A 16,346-nucleotide genomic window follows, 5' to 3' on the forward strand; every position below is an offset into this window, starting at 1 on the left:
GCAGAATCATTTGTTCAAACATAAAGGCTTCTTTATTTGGTCTGGAGGGGAGGGAGGAAGTTGGGAAGGGAAGAGTTGGGGAGGAAAGGCACCTGGGACAATGCAGAGGCTCCTTGTGAAGAGGCACAGGGGAGAATCTCACAGGTAGCCTTGGCTGAAACTCTCCCTCAAGGCCTCCTGGATGAGCACAGCCCCCTGATATGCTCGTCAAATGGCACTGGTGTCGGCTGCTCATATGCCCTGGCCAGCCAATCAGACTCTGCCCCCTACTCTGGCAGGAAGTCTCCCGCTTGTTTTCACATATGTTGTGAAGCACACAGCAGGCTGCTATCACATAGGGGGTGTTTCAATTGCTGAGGTCCAGGCAGTGAGGAGACTCCTGAACCTTCCCTTTAGGTGGCCAAAGGCACACTCAACTACCATGTGGCACCTGCTGAGCCTGGCATTGAAGTACTTCTTGGTTGGGTCCAGGCTGCCTGTGTAGGGCTTCATCAGCCAGGGGCCCAGGAGGTAGGCTGCATCGCCCAGAATGCACCTCGGCATGTCCACATCCCTGACTCTGATGGTTCAGGGAAAAAAGTGCTGGTGTGCATCTTCTGAAACCGGCTTAAGTTTCAGAATATGCAGGCCTCATGCACCTTCTCTGACTAGCTGACATTAATTTCCATGAACCGACCCTGGTAGTCCACCAGGACCTGCAGTACCATCAAAAAGTACCTCTTATTGTTTATATAGTCTGAAATATGGTGATCGGGGGCCAGAATGGGGATGTGAGTGCCGTCTATGGCCCAACCCATAGTTGGGGAAGCCCATGGTGGCAAAGTTAGCAACGATGGGGTCGACGTTCCCCAGGGTGACGACCCTCCACAGCAATATGGTGTTGATGGCCTTGATTACCTGTATGAGCATGGCCCCAACTGTGGATTTCCCCATGCTGAACTGGATCCCCAGAGAGCAGTAGCTGTCTGGCATGGTGAGCTTCCAGAGTGCAATGGTGACGCGCTAATGCGAGGTGGGGGGGGGGGGGCTTCAGCCAAGTGTCCTGTCGCCTGAGGGCAGGGTTGAGCCATTCACAAGACTCCAGGAAGGTGGCCTTCCACATTTGGAAGTTCTGGTGCCACTGCTGATTGTCCCATCAATGCAGGATGATGTAGTCTCACCAGTTGGAACTGGTATTCCTCCACCAGAAGTGGTGTTCCATGGTGTGCAAGGCATGGAGGATCATTTGCTTCATCAGGAGTGCCAGGGACTGGGAAGAGATTCCCTGGTCTGGGCTGGTTGTCATCGACCTGAAGCAGCACATGGGCAGTGTGGATCATGAGGTGCAGCACAAGGGTCGTGAACCTGGCACTGCTTTGCAACAGCTCTGGCTCCATGTAGTCAGTGGCATCCACTATGGCAACCAGAGCACATAGCATGAGTTTGGAGCCCTGTGAGGGGGTGGGCAGTGGAGAAGTGGTATGTGAGACATGGTCATAGAGAGGAGCCCCTTTAAGCACATGTCCCAGGTAGCCTCAGCAAGCAGCTACAGAAATTGTCTGCTATCCTGGGCTACGTCTACACTGCAGCACTATTTCGGGATACCAGAGATATCCTGAAATAACTATTCTGCATCTTTTGAATGCACCCATTATTTTGAAATATAATGGGGCTCTCTATTCCAACATCCCTGTAAACCTCATTCCATGAGGAGTAAGGGACGTTTCGGAATAGTGATTTATTTTTAAATAAGTGCCATGTAGACGGTGCCAAATTTTGAAATAAACTATTTTGAAATAACATCAAAATAAAATACGCAATTGGCATAGCTCAAATTGTGTATCTTATTTCAACCTACGATGCAGTGTAGATACACCCCTGGTGCCCTTTCCAGAGCACTTCCAGGGGCTTTGAATGCAGTGCAGGCTCCAAGCAGTGCAGATGTGCTATTTTGAAATAATTTTGCACTCTTTCTATGTTGCCTTGTAGTGTGGATGTGCTATTTTGAAATAGTTATTTTGGGAGTTATTTCAAAATAAATTATTTCAAAATTATTTCCTAGTGTAGACATGTCCTCATTTAAAAGATGAAAAACTTGCTACCACAAAACTGAAGCAAGTTCATCAGCATTTTCCAGGATGCTTTCTTCAGTAAAAGACTGATTTTTGCTCTGTTTGCCACTCCTGATTCTTCTTTTCAGTTGTGATTGCTACAGTGGTGCACATAACAGTAAAGTGTCACACAGTGCATAAAATGTTTTTAAATTTATGGATACCCTAGAACAGATCACCTACAGTATATGCTTTGCTGTTTTGGGGGGCCATTTTTCTATTAGAAATACTATACTGTCTGGTCCAAGATTTTCTAATTTGCAAATGTGGAAAACACTAGCATTGTTCCTGTCTACTCAGAATGACTCATGAGCTGCTGATGTCATGTATAGGAGAGGCAAGCGGGCTCTGAAGTCAGTGTAAGCATCACAGCTGCATACCTGTCAAGTCATATCAATCACACATTTGATTACAAATGGAGTCACTCAGAGCTAAGTTTTGCTTCAACTTACTATCTGATGGAACTGGCAACTCCTGTGGGCCTATGCTGCATATAATGCAGGGCAGAGTCTGTCCCACTGATACTAGCACATATGCTGCTCATGGAGAATTTTGTCTTAATTCTTTTTTTCTCCTTACAAAATGGTAGCTGACATGCAGATTATTGAGAAGGGAAAAGCTGATGCTTTTATCATAGGTACTTATTACAAATAAACACTAAGGGCACATCTACACAGCAGGGCAAAAGTCTAATAAAGTTGCGCAACTTCAGTTATATCAATTACTTAGCTGAAGTTGAAATAGCTTAATTCGGCTTTTAATGCTGTCTACACAGCAGAAAGTCGAAGGAAGAACACTCGTCCTTCGACTTCCCTTACTCCTTGTAAAATGTGGGTTACAGGAGTCTGAGTAAGAAGTCCTCCAACTTGACATTATTTCAAAATAATGGCTTGCTGTGTAGATGCATTCTTTGTTATTTCGGAAGAACCTTAGTTATTCCAAAATAATGCTGCTGTGTAGACATGATATAAGAGTCAACAATTAATCATTCCTTCACATATATTTTCCATTACCCTTTCTACTGTGTTCTTACATCTTTCCTATCTCTCTCTTCTTTGACTATTACCTCTCCCCACCAATATCAATTTATCTCATTCCCTTTCCTTCTAAAAAAGAGAGAAAGGAGGATTGACAGAAGTCAAACAATCTACAGGATAAAAAGCACTATGGACAGGTGTAGTCATCCACAGTGTTTCAAAGGTTATACTCCCTTCAGTGTTATTACAATATTCTTGAATTAGTCTCCTTACACACATTAGAACTTTGATCATAAATGGTGGGGAGACATGATCTTTCTCTCACAGGACTTCATTATAGCCAAAATCTGCTCTCCACATCCTTTTAGAACAATTATTCAATGTATCTTTCCCCTTCTGTCATTGAATTCTCATATCCAGCAAACATATGTGACTTTCTGGCACTCAGGAAAGCATTATGTATGCACAATTGCTATTGGTTCCTGCATTTAACTACCACAATATTGACTTTGAACAATACAATCGGGATGGCAGTAGAGGAAATGTTGCTTTGTACTGGAAAAATACTTGGAGAACTTTAAAGGGGCTTATGTAAAGATAGTTAAAGTAGGACAGAGAAAGTTTGAAAGGATTCAAGTAGAACTACTCATTTCAATACAGGTTGAACCTCTCTAGTCCGGAACTCTCTCATCCGGAAACATCTATTGTCCGGAATGATTTTACTTAGCTGGATGTCCACTTTTTATGGGTGAGACCAAGTTTCCCATGGTCCCATAAAGTTTGTTTACAGCCACCAGTCTTAGCTCTCAATGTTCTGTGCTGTTATTTAGCTCTATTTTACCCCTAAATGTCCTCTAACAGCCCAGTAAGCAGTGGAAATATTGGTAATGCTGCTAGACTATCTTGACCTCCTGTGGTCCAGAAAATTCTCTTGTTCAGGACTGGTCAGGTCCCAAGGGTGCCAGATTAGAGAGATTCAACCTGTAACAGAAGACTCTAGAGATACTACCATATTAAGATAAGTATGCGTACATATTAAAAAAAGCCCATCAGCAATGGATTTTGGTTCTTCTTCTTACGTTATATTCTATTAGTAGTTGTGAAGTGACAGTGTGACAGGGCATCTGCCCTTCACCGGCCCTTGAAGGGTGAAACCCAGCCCTGGGAGAGGGATGAGAGCAAAGGCCACAGCTTAGGCAGATACTGCCAGTTAGGGCCCACTTGGGAGCTGTATAAAGAAGGGCTTTGGGAAGGAGAGACTGAGGGTACGTCTGGACTACATGCCTCTGTCACCAGAGGCATGTAGGTTAGGCTACCAGACATAGGAAAATGAAGCGGCGATTTAAATAATCGCCGCTTCATTTAAATTTACATGGCTGCCGCGCTGAGCCGACAAACAGCTGATCAGCTGTTTGTCGGCTCAGCATGATAGTCTGGACGCGCGGGTGTCGACATCAAAGGTATTTGTCAACCACCCAGGTATGCCTCCTGGGATGAGGTATACTTGGGTGGTCGACAAATACCTTTGATGTCGACACCCGCGCGTCCAGACTATCGCGCTTAGCCAACAAACAGCTGATCAGCTGTTTGTCGGCTCAGCGCGGCAGCCATGTAAATTTAAATGAAGCAGCGATTATTTAAATCACCGCTTCATTTTCCTATGCCTGGTAGCCTAATCTACATGCCTCTGGTGACAGAGGCATGTAGTCTAGACATACCCTGAGACTTGCTCTAGCTGGGGAGCAGGAAGGACCTGGCTGCTAAGGAAGCTCGGAGGCTTCTCAAGACAGAACAATGCTGGGGAAAGGCAGCCAGGGCTGGGGAGCTCTGGCCTGACCTCACACCCGGGCTGCAGGGCATGAGGCAAGGCCTGAGAGTACTAGGGCTGGAGGGGGGCAGCCAGGATAGGAAAAGGCAGCATGTCCACACCCCCTTGCCAAAGATGAGTGGCCATTTCAGACTGCAGTGTGCCCCTGTGGCAGGGGTTAGATGAAAACTAGCAGTGGGTCACTGAGGCAAGGTGGGTATAATTGGGGGTTCCCTGAGAGGGGAGGACCCCAGAGTGCAGAGACTCATAGACACCCCCCCCTCCCGGAAGGGAGTGTGAGAAGACACTGTAGTGGGCACTTCCAGAGGGCAGTGTCCTGAAGGGGGTGCTGTGGTCTGGGGGTGATGTGGGTCTGGAACTGAAGTAAGGAGTGAGGGAAATGCCAGACTGAGTGAGGCGACCGACCTGTTGATGAGCTAATTCCCAGTGATTCTGGTAGGAGGCGCCATGGCCGCAAACGTCCACTCCATGACACACAGGTAGGCAGCATTAGAAAGTATTACTCTATGGTGAGATTTTAAATGAAAGCTTGGCTTTCAAATCCCCTATGTGTCTTCTCTGGAAATCCTACACAGCTGCACAGCTTAAAGTTAAGGTTTCCTTTTTTCAATTGCTTATTATAGCTTTGCCAAACCCAGTCTGTTTGGGATGAAGTTTCCTATGCTGGGAGATTGTCTCAGGCCAAATTCTTTTGAAAAGTTTCAGCTAAATTGTCATATGGTTGTTTCCAACAGTAAGAGTAAAGAAGAATATGTTGTTTTGCCCATTAAACTTTACTATTTCACTGGGAAGCTTTAGTGCCTCAAAATCTCGGGCAAGGACTTGACATTTGCCCTCATGTCATGGACATGACATGTCATCCCTGTGAAAATTCATCTGAATTTGGCCAAGTTAAAAAAAAATCAGAAAAATGTCACTTCACACATGCTTGGTACTTTCATTAGAATCTGGCAACTCTGTTCTTCGAAGAGTATTCATTTACTGAGCGTGCTCTGCCCCTCAGATATCATCCAGACTGCAAACGTGCCACCCTCCAGACTAATGGAGCCTGCCCCTTCTTAGGGATGGAGGTGAGCAGGAATTTTTCCTACATTGTTCCTCTGGGCTGCCAACGTGCCTTTGGTATTGGGCAGTGGAACTGAATGCAGGAAACTCTTGGGCTCTCAATGCTCTCACTGCTGTTGAAAACAGCTTGATTTGAATGTTGATGTGTGACAAAGGGAAGGGAAGGGGAACCAGGGCAAAAGAGCAATATGAGTGGGGGCAGAGAGGTGAGAACAGGTAAGGAGAAAAGAAGAAGGGAAGAAAGCCAGGATGAGGCAGAAGGATTGGAGCAAAGGGACAGGAGTTGGGAGGACATTGTGAACAGGCAGGAGCTGAGGATGGGGTAGCAACAGGAGTGTTGGGAATAGGAGCAGGTGACGGGAAACACCGGCAGAGGGCCCTGTAGCCACTGCAGCACACTCCACTTCAGAACCTGGAGTGAAGCCATTATTTATGAGGCAACATTTGTTTGCTGTCTAGCAAATATAAATATGACTACAACGGCTGCATTTCCATATTCTCAAACAGCAGCTCCTCATAATAGATAAAAGCCTTTTCCTGCTATCAGCTACTGTTAGCCCAAGTGGTACAGGACTAGACTGTGGGTGGTCAATATGGTTTTACATTATGCCAAATTAATTATAATAGGAAATTAATTAAAAAAACATGTTAAAAGAACACTGAAAAAAATCAAGCACTCAAAAGTTTGGCAAGGCCAGAATTAAGGCTGCTTATACAATATTAATTCAGCCCCCTTGAGCATCTGCTTTAGGATATAATCTTTAGTTACATGCACTTACAGAAGCAAGCCAAATTAAGGTTTCATATGCAGCCTTAACAACAGCAGTTCCAAACATCTGAATGTGTGACTTTGTGACCTTAAATCTCTCTTTAACATGGCGTTTGAGGTTTGAGGTTGCAGGGAGAAGAGAGGATTGATAGACACAGATACATGAGAATCTGTTCGTGAACATCCAGACAAGCTCTGATGAACATGACAGATGATGCAATGGACTCCTGAGTTTCTCACTCAGCCTATTTGAGAATGCCAAACATCCTAAGCTAATAACATATCTACGTTCTGTACTGTGAAACATTTCTACTTATGGACAAACTCTTCTACACTCATAAGAAATGAGAGAAGAGCGCAGTCAGCGTTTACATCAAGTGGCCTGCACATGCTACCAAACATCAAGTAATAAATGGCATTAGACGTTACACTTAATTATCTTTGAAAAGCATTAGTAAGACCATATTTGAAGAGAAAGTCTCCCTCATAGCCTCCCAGATGCACAGCCCAGTGCTTGGCGGATGGCAGCTGTCTGCAGCTGCACAAAGGGTCTCCTTTCGCAGTTGGCCTCTGTCTCCCTCCTCCGGGAAGAAGGCTTCCCCCTTCCTCTCCACAATGTTGTGGAGGACACAACATGCTGAGATGACCTCAGGAATATTGTGCTCCCCCACATCAAGGCGGGTCAGGAAGCACCTGAAATGCACCTTGAGGCAGCCGAAGGCGAACTCCACCTGCATCCTTGCTCAGCTGAGGTGGGAGCACTGGTCCCTGCTGGGGTCCAGGTGGCCAGTGTACGGCTTCATCAGCCACGCTACCAGGGGGTAGGCTGCATCCCCCATGATGCACAGTGGTATCTGCACATCCCCAACTGCAAAGTCATGGTATAGGAAAATGTGCCCACCTCCAGCTTGCCATAGAGGCCAGAGTTTTGAAAGACGCAGGCATCGTGTGCCCTGCCCAACCACCCAACAAAAATGTCTGTAAACTGTCCATGGCGGTCGACCAGGGCCTGCAGCACCATTGAAAAGTATCCCTTGCAGTTGATATACTGGGCCACTCGATGTTCAGGTGCACAGATCGGGATGTGGGTCCCATCTATGGCTCCACCACAGTTCTGGAACCCCAGAGTGGCAAATCCTGCGACAACTGGGTCCAGATCTCCCAGGAGGATGACCCTGCGCAGCGGGATGGAGTTGATGGCCCTCACAACCTGCAGAAGGAGACCAAAAAACACACAAAACTGAGAATGAGTGGGAGTGCCTGAATCCTTGGTAGGTACCCGCCCCCTTTCCTCCCCCCACCCCCAACCCCCTGGAGCTACCCCCTTGAGGCCACCCTCCCAGAAGCAGGACTGTGTGAAGATGGGAAGACACAGCCTCCCAGGAATGGGGCTTCCCCTACGACCCCAGGCATCTCCTGCCCTCCCTTTCCTGAGGGTCCCCCTTTTCCAGGACTCCCCCCATGGCAGGGACTGCAGCCCGAGAGTGCCTTACCTCCATGAGGAGGGCACCGACGGTGGACTTCCCAACACCGAACTGGTTGCCCACTGACTGGTAGCTGTCTGGGTTGGTGAGCTTCCAGAGGGCGATTGCAACCCTCTTCTCCAGGGGGATGGTGGGCTGCAGGTGGGTGTCACATTGTTGAAAGGCAGTGGCAAGCCAGGTACACAGCGCCAAAAATGTGGCCTTCCACATGCAGAAGTTTTGGAGCCACTGCTGGTCGTCCCACTGCTCCATGACCAGCTGGTCCCACCATTCATAACTGGTGTCCAGTCTTCAAAAATGCCTCTCGACAGTGGTGTTGCATGGGTCTTGCTCCTTCATACAAGGAGAGGGTCTCCAGAATGAGCTCTGAGTAGAGCTCATGCAGGGCCAGGAAGGCAGCCTGCACAAACTGCTGCAGAGACTGCAGCATAGCCGTGTGGGGCCATCACATGCCCAGGGGCAGCTCCGGCTCATGGCACAAAGGAAAATGCTGTGGCATCCAAAAAAGCTGGGCAACCAAAGCAGGCACTGCAAGAGCTTTGCTGTCCTTTGAAGAGGTAGGCAAGCCCACAGCAGAAATGGCTGTCCAGGAGGGTCCCTTTAAGCGCATGTCTCAGCTAAACTTCAGCACCAGCACACGGAAGCAACTGGTGACCTAAAGCCCTGTCTGAACTGATTCTGGATGGCCTTATATGCGAGATAGTGTCCAATCATTGTGAACGCTATCTTTCGAAAAAGCAGATTGCTTTTTCAATGCGCTTTGGCAGTGTGGACGCGCTCTTTCGGAAAAAGTTTTTTCAGAAGATCTTTTCCGGAAAAGCTTCTTCTGAAAGAAGCCTAAAGTTTAGATGTAGCCCCAGAGATAGAATGCTGGACTAGTTGGACCTCACATCTGATCCATTATGGGAATTCTTATGTTCCCATGCATCCTTTAGGGGCATCTGTATATGTGTTGAGTATACTAGAAGACTGGAGACCCTGGAAGAGGCGTGCCAGAGTACAGAAGACTGTTGCAGGCAGAAGTTTGCCAGAGATTGTGGAAATAATTTTGGAATAACAGATGGCTTATTCCAAAATCTGTAAACCTCATTCTACGAGGAATAACGTCTATTCAGAAATAGCTATTTTTAAATAAGGTGTATGTAGACACTCTACTTCTGCTATTTCAAAATGGCCCCTCACCAGGGCCATTCTAAGTTATTCCTCCCCAGTGCCTCCTGGGACTCTAAATTGAGATAGCATGTCTACATTAGGGAAGCCTGGCTCGGACTAATTTTGAGGCTTCCCTGCAGTGTAGATGTGCTATTTCAAAATAAACTCTTTGGCTACGTCTACACTGGCCCCTTCTTTGGAAGGGGCATGCTAAGTTTGAACTTGGGAATAGGGAAATCCGCGGGGGATTTAAATATCCTCCGCGGGATTTAAATAAACATGGCCGCCGCTTTTTTTCTGGCTTGGGGAAAAGTAGGAATAAGAGATCCTCCAGAAAAGGGCTTTATTCCGGAGGATCGCTCCAGTCTAGCCGCTTTTTTCCGGCTTTTCCCCAAGCCGGAAAAAAAGCGGCGGCCATGTTTATTTAAATCCCATGGGGGATATTTAAATCCCCCGGATTTCCCTATTCCCAAGTTCAAAATTAGCATGCCCCTTCCGAAGAAGGGGCCAGTGTAGACATAGCCTTTCGGAATAACTATTCCGAAATAGTTTATTTCAAAATAAGCGTGCAGGGTAGACAGACCCTCAAAGTTCGAGGCCCAATTTGGCCACCTGATCCTTCTCATTCTTCCCACTTAGCAAGGAAAATTGGCTATGTGATAGGTAGGGCAGGAACCATCTCTCCTGAAAGTGGATAGCCACCATTGGACATCTCACCATGAGATGCTGATACTTTTTGGCCAATAGGATGAATGCAGAATTAGTTTTGTGGCCAAATTTTGTCCTTGTTTGCACCCAGCCCAACTGATTTACTTCCTTGGGTTTCTACAAGTTTTTACATGTATAAATAATAGGAGCATTTGGCCCTCAGAATATGTAGATATATGTATGCTAATACATTCTGCTACTTACTTTGTGTAACAATGATCTTCCAGAATTATTATTTCTCGGAGTAAACACTGACATCAGTTTTACCTTGCTCAACATTTACACTTCAAATCAATAAATAGTGATGCTTTCTTCCACAGAAGTCAGTACCTAATTAAAATTTACACTGCAAAGGAAATCTGTGAAAGCAAATAAAAGTCATTAATAAACATTGCATAATAAGTGACGTCTGTCATCCAAAAATAAGGGATACTTTATTATCTTTGCCTATGGGAAATAACAGAATTGTTTCTCCCTTATATTTTATTATTATTATTTTAAAGAAGATGTATTATATTTGATTGAGTTGGAAGTACTTAGTGTGGCATTTACTTAAATACTGTACGAACACTAGGTCAGATTATTCAGTTTTGCTGAGCTGTAATCAGTATTTAATAAGAGGGCAGACAAATCCAATCCTGAGGTCATCCTAGTTCCAATCCACTTCCTAACATATTAGAGCAGCCTTCAGGCTGCTCTGACTTGCACCATCTGCTGATAGCTCTGAGGGGAAACTAGAACAACTATATCCCACCCACACCTCTTATTCCCTCAGGCATGCTTTCTGTTCCAGGGGTCAGGAGAAGGCAAGACAACTCTGTATTGCCTAAGATTCTCCTGTGCAAAGAGGCATCCAGGGGCAGGTTAATATGAGTTCACAGCTGCTTTACATTGATGTAGCGGCATTAAAACAAGTGAGCATCCTAGTAAATCTAGCCCAGAGTTTTCAACAAGCTGTTTACTCATTAACAAACACTTACGCTTCTTTTCAGTGTCTTTGTGTGGTCCAGAGACAAACAGCAGAAAGATCCACATCCTCTCTGTGCCACAGAGCTCCATCTGTGGTAACTTTGGAGGGACTATTGGAAAGGTGTAGGACTGTATTTGGGTTTAAGAGTGATCAGTAGAAACCCAACCATATAGCTCCCATAGACACACAGTGAGATAGCAATGACATCAGAGTGACTCCACAGTCAATCCACAGCATTCAGGGTAGATAGGATTTCTTCTCTTTCCCCAGCTGTTACAGGACCTCCTTTGCACAAGGAAGAGGATTCTTTTGACCTCTGAACAACTAAAACAACAAGGGCAAAACATTTATGTCTATGAAGTCCCATTTACTGCCATGCAGTTGCACAGTTCTAAATAAGGTCAAAATTTGACGCTGAATGATATATGGAAATCTGTCAAATTTCTTGAGTGTTAATGTTTTGTTCTGGAACTAATATTATGAAGTCAAGAAGAAGCTAGAGGTCCAAGCAATTCTATTATTTGCCTCTGATAGAACAGCTCTCCAACAGTCTCATCACAGGTGGGTAATAGTTTCACTGAACTTAAATTCAGCTGGTGATGCCATATTCTATTTACATATACAGCTAAATTAATTTAAATTGTCCCAGACTTCATTATAGTTGATGTTTGAAGAAGTAAGCAATAGCCATTTGCTGATTCATCGTAATACTGCACTGCTTTAATCAAAACGTGACTCAGGATTTTCTTCTTTCATGTAACCATGTAATTAAGTTTATGTGCTGTATTGTGCACATTGCACTGGACTATGTGTGTTTCCAGTCTGTCTAACGTTGCTAAAGGCTGTATTTAGAAGCATAATCAGGTTTATGACCTCAGATTCTTTCCTGTTTCTCCAAACAACCCTGAGCAAGTGGAACATAACTAAACGGACTGTGACCACTTTGTGCTTTGAATTATCAACTTCTTCCCCACTTTATTGATGTCTACACAGTCATGATACCCAGCTCATTCTCAACAGCACATTGCCTGATAACAAGAGGTATTGTTAACGTTCAATTTAATTCTGTAATTATGTATAACTCTGTGAAATCCAAGAGATGGAACAGAGAGAGGTAAATGTTCCAGAGCCACTCCTCCCTCTTGGACTCCTCACTTGAATCACAATACAAAGAGCCATATCTTCTGTCACATCATTCATCTTTCTTCTGAATAAGAAGATATAGGGGAATCTTTTCTAGTTATAGTCAGGGTTCCACCACTTCCTTTCAAACAGCACTATTCTGGGTTTCATTTATTCGAATGGCCATAGTGGTTAGACCAATGCTCCACCTTCCCTAATAGCCTATCTTCTGGCAGTGACCAATGCCAGATGCTTCAGAAGCAGGCCCACCAATGGAGGCAGGGGAAAAAGTGGGCAACTTGGGCTTGTTGGTTATTCAAAAAGTCCTGGGGCTCCTGGCCGTCGCTGCTGTGACCAGATACCTGGGCCCTTTAAATTGCCACCAGAAATTTGAGCAGAGTGCTCTGAGTAGCACTCAGGGCTGGCTGGGCAGTGGACGGGGGCCACGCAGTGCACTCTGGGTGGTGCTGAGGGCTGACTGCCCCCAGCCCCACCCTTCTACCGGAGGCCTCACTCCTTACATGAGCACAGGTGCTCTCCTCCTACCTTAACCAGGGGTCCAGGCAATCATAGAATCATAGAACCATAGAACTGGAAAAGGTCATCAAGAAGGTCATCAAGTCCAGCCCCCTGCTCTAGGCAGGACTAATCCCAACTAAATCAACCCAGCCAGGGCTTTGTCAAGCGGAGACTTAAACTCCACTACTTCCCTAGGTAACCCATTCCAGTGCTTCACCACTCTCCTAGTGAAATAGTTTTTCCTAATATCCAACTTGGACCTCTCCTACCCCAACTTGAGACCATTGCTCCTTGTTCTGCCATCTGTCACTACTAAGAACAGCCTTTCTCCATCCTTTTTGGAACCTCCCTTCAGGAAGTTGAAGGCTGCTGTCAAGTCCCCCCTCACTCTTCACTTTTAGGGTATGTCTACACTGCATCCCTAGTTCGAACTAGGGATGCAAATGGAGACAATCGAAGTAGTTAATGAAGCGGGGATTTAAATATCCCGCGCTCCAGTAACATGATCTCGCCGGCGTGCTAGTTCGAATCACAGCTGATTCGAACCAGGAAGTGCGCGCTGGGACGCGTTAGTTTGGACTAAAGCCCTTAGTCCGAACTAATGTTACTCCTCATTTTTACTCATGTTACTCCCGGCGCGCACTTCCTGGTTCGAATCAGCTGTGATTTGAACTAGCACGCCGGCGAGATCATGTTAATGGAGCGCGGGATATTTAAATCCCCGCTTCATTAACTACTTCGATTGTCTCCATTTGCATCCCTAGTTCGAACTAGGGATGCAGTGTAGACGTACCCCTACAGACTAAACAGACCCAACTCCCTCAGCCTCTCCTCATAGGTCATATGCTCCAGCCCCCTAATCATTTTGGTTGCCCTCCGCTGGACCCTCTCCAATGCATCCACATCCTTTTTGTAATGGGGGGCCCAGAACTGGATGCAGTACTCCAGATGTGGCCTCACCAGAGTCGAATAAAGGGGAATAATGACATCTCTGGATCTGCTGGCAATACTCTTCTTAATGCACCCTAATATGCCATTAGTCTTCTTGGCTACAAGGGCACACTATTGACTCATATCCAGCTTCTCATCCACTGTAACCCCCAGGTCATTTTCTACAGAACTACTACTTAGCTGGTTGGTCCCCAGCCTGAAACAATGCTTGGGATTCTTCCATCCCAAGTGCAGGACTCTATACTTGTCCTTGTTATCAGATTTCTTGTGGCCCAATCCTCCAATTTGTCTAAGTCACTCTGGACCCTATCTCTGCTCTCAAGCGTATCTACCTCTCCCCCTAACTTAGTGTCATCTGCAAACTTGCTGAGGGTTCAATCCATCCCCTCATCCAGGTCATTAATAAAGATATTGAACAAAACCAGTCCTAGAACCGAACCTTGGGGCACTCTGCTAGAAACCGACCGCCATCCTAACATTGAGCTGTTGATCACTACCCGCTGGACCCAGCCTTCTAGCCAGCTTTCTATCCATCTTACCATCTATTTAGCCAATCCACATTCCCTTAACTTGCTGGCAAGAATATTGTGAGAGACCGTATCAAAAGTCTAGCTAAAGTCAAGATATATCACATTCATTGACTTTCCCATGTCAACCGAGCCAGTTACCTCATCATAGAAGCTAATCAGATTGTCTTCAATTCTGTCGTCTTCCCTGTTCACAGGGAATGAACAGCATGTAGCAATTACCCATACCTTATCCTCCAATTCCAATATTTGGCAATCAGAAGTTTAGTGGCACTCACAGCATAGGGTTGTGTCCCTGACCACCTTGGCTAATAGGCACTGGTAGACCTCCTCCATGAACTTACCCAACTCTTATTTTGATTCCTGTAATAGTTTTGTTAACACAACATGTCCTGGAAACAAGTTCTACAGGTTGACTGTGCATTCTATGACAAAGTACTTTCTTTAGTTTGTTTTAAAACTTATTCATTTCATTGGGAGACCCCTGTTTCTTATGATATGTGAATGGAAACTAAGCCTTTCTTATACACTTTCTCTACTCCATTCATGATTGTATAGATGTCTATCATGTGCTGCTTCATTCATCTCTTTTCAAGCTGAACAGCTCCAGTCTTTAATCTCTCATCATACCACTCTCGTTCTTACTATTGCTGTAAGCAGCAGTAGTGCAAAAACCAACTTGAACATGAAAGGGAATGTGGAAAATCCATCCTTTTCTCTTTACTCTGAAAAGCAAAACTTCACAGAATTCCAGTCAAGCTTCAAGTTGATAAGAGTTGATTTGAGGGGACATGCCATTCATCAATACCGAAATGTTTTGTTTATTTAGGGCTACTTAGCTTCTAGCCAGGCCTCAACAGGCCAGATACTACAGACAATTTATTGGAAAACAGAGCTGTTAAAACCAAGAATTGCCTTACATTTCATCTGGAAGCAATAAAAAATCTAATTTGTATTTGTTTTCATTGGGGAAATCCAAAATATAAATTAATGAATATACTTCTTGTTTATTTGTGGCAGCTTAAGCATTAAAGAACATAAAAATGGCCATACTGGGTCAGACTAAAGGTCTATCTAGCCCACTGTCCTGGCCATTCCCAAGAAAGATTTTAAAATTCCTGGACAATTATGCAGCTTAACTGTTTTTAAAAGGAAAGGAGATATAGATTTTGTTTGTTAAGGGCCTTAACAAGTAGCTGATGATTTGGAGATCTGATGTTTAAAATGTGCCAGAGTTCATTGCAAAGGTCTGTACAGCTCCTGAGATATAAGATGAAAATGATGAGTCTGCCCAAGACCCAATCAAAGAGTAGATAAAGTATCTACCAATGTGTAAGTAGTCCAATATATTTAAATAGTTACAATAAAATATGTGTTAATATATTGTTGATCTTACAGCAAAGCTTCTGTAAGGCAAGCTCTACTAGGACATGGGGTGCAAGATTTTAAGAAGCCAAGAGGAAATATCTTACTCATAGACTCATAGACTTTAAGGTCAGAAGGGACCATTATGATCATCTAGTCTGACCCCCTGCACAGTGCAGGCCACAAAATCTCACCCCCCCTCCTAGAATAATCCTCTCACCTATATCTCAGATATTGAAGCCTTCAAATACTTTGAAGACCCCAAGATGCAGATAATCCTCTAGCTGTGATCTGCACCCCATGCTACAGAGGAAGGCGAAAAACCTCCAGGGCCTCTGCCAATCTACCCTGGAGGAAAATTCCTTCCCGACCCCAATATGGCGATCAGCTGAACCCTGAGCATGTGGGCAAGACTCATCAGCCAGACACCCAGAAAGTTCTCTATAGTAACTCCTATCATCCCTCCATTGACCTATTCCCACTGATAATGAATGGTCAATTAGTTACCAAGATCATGTTATCTCATCAAACCATCCCCTTCATAAACCCATCTAGTTTAATCTTGAAGCCAGATAGATCTTTTGACCCCACTAGTTCCCTTGGAAGGCCGTTCCAGAACTTCACTCCTCTAAGAGGAAAGATTCTCTTATGGCCAAGTAACTGCTCAGGGACTTGGAATACTTCTATTCAGCTCCTAAGTCTGACACAGATTTCCTGTGTGAGTTTGGTCAACTCATTTGATCTCTCTGGGCTTTAATTCCCTATCTGTAAAAAATGGGATAATGGTGTTGCCTTTCTCCTGCTCTCTTTCTTTCTTGT

Source organism: Pelodiscus sinensis, chromosome 13 (genome assembly GCF_052426305.1).
Source record: "Pelodiscus sinensis isolate ZL-2025 chromosome 13, ASM5242630v1, whole genome shotgun sequence".
In the NCBI taxonomy this organism is placed as follows: Eukaryota; Metazoa; Chordata; order Testudines; family Trionychidae; genus Pelodiscus; species Pelodiscus sinensis.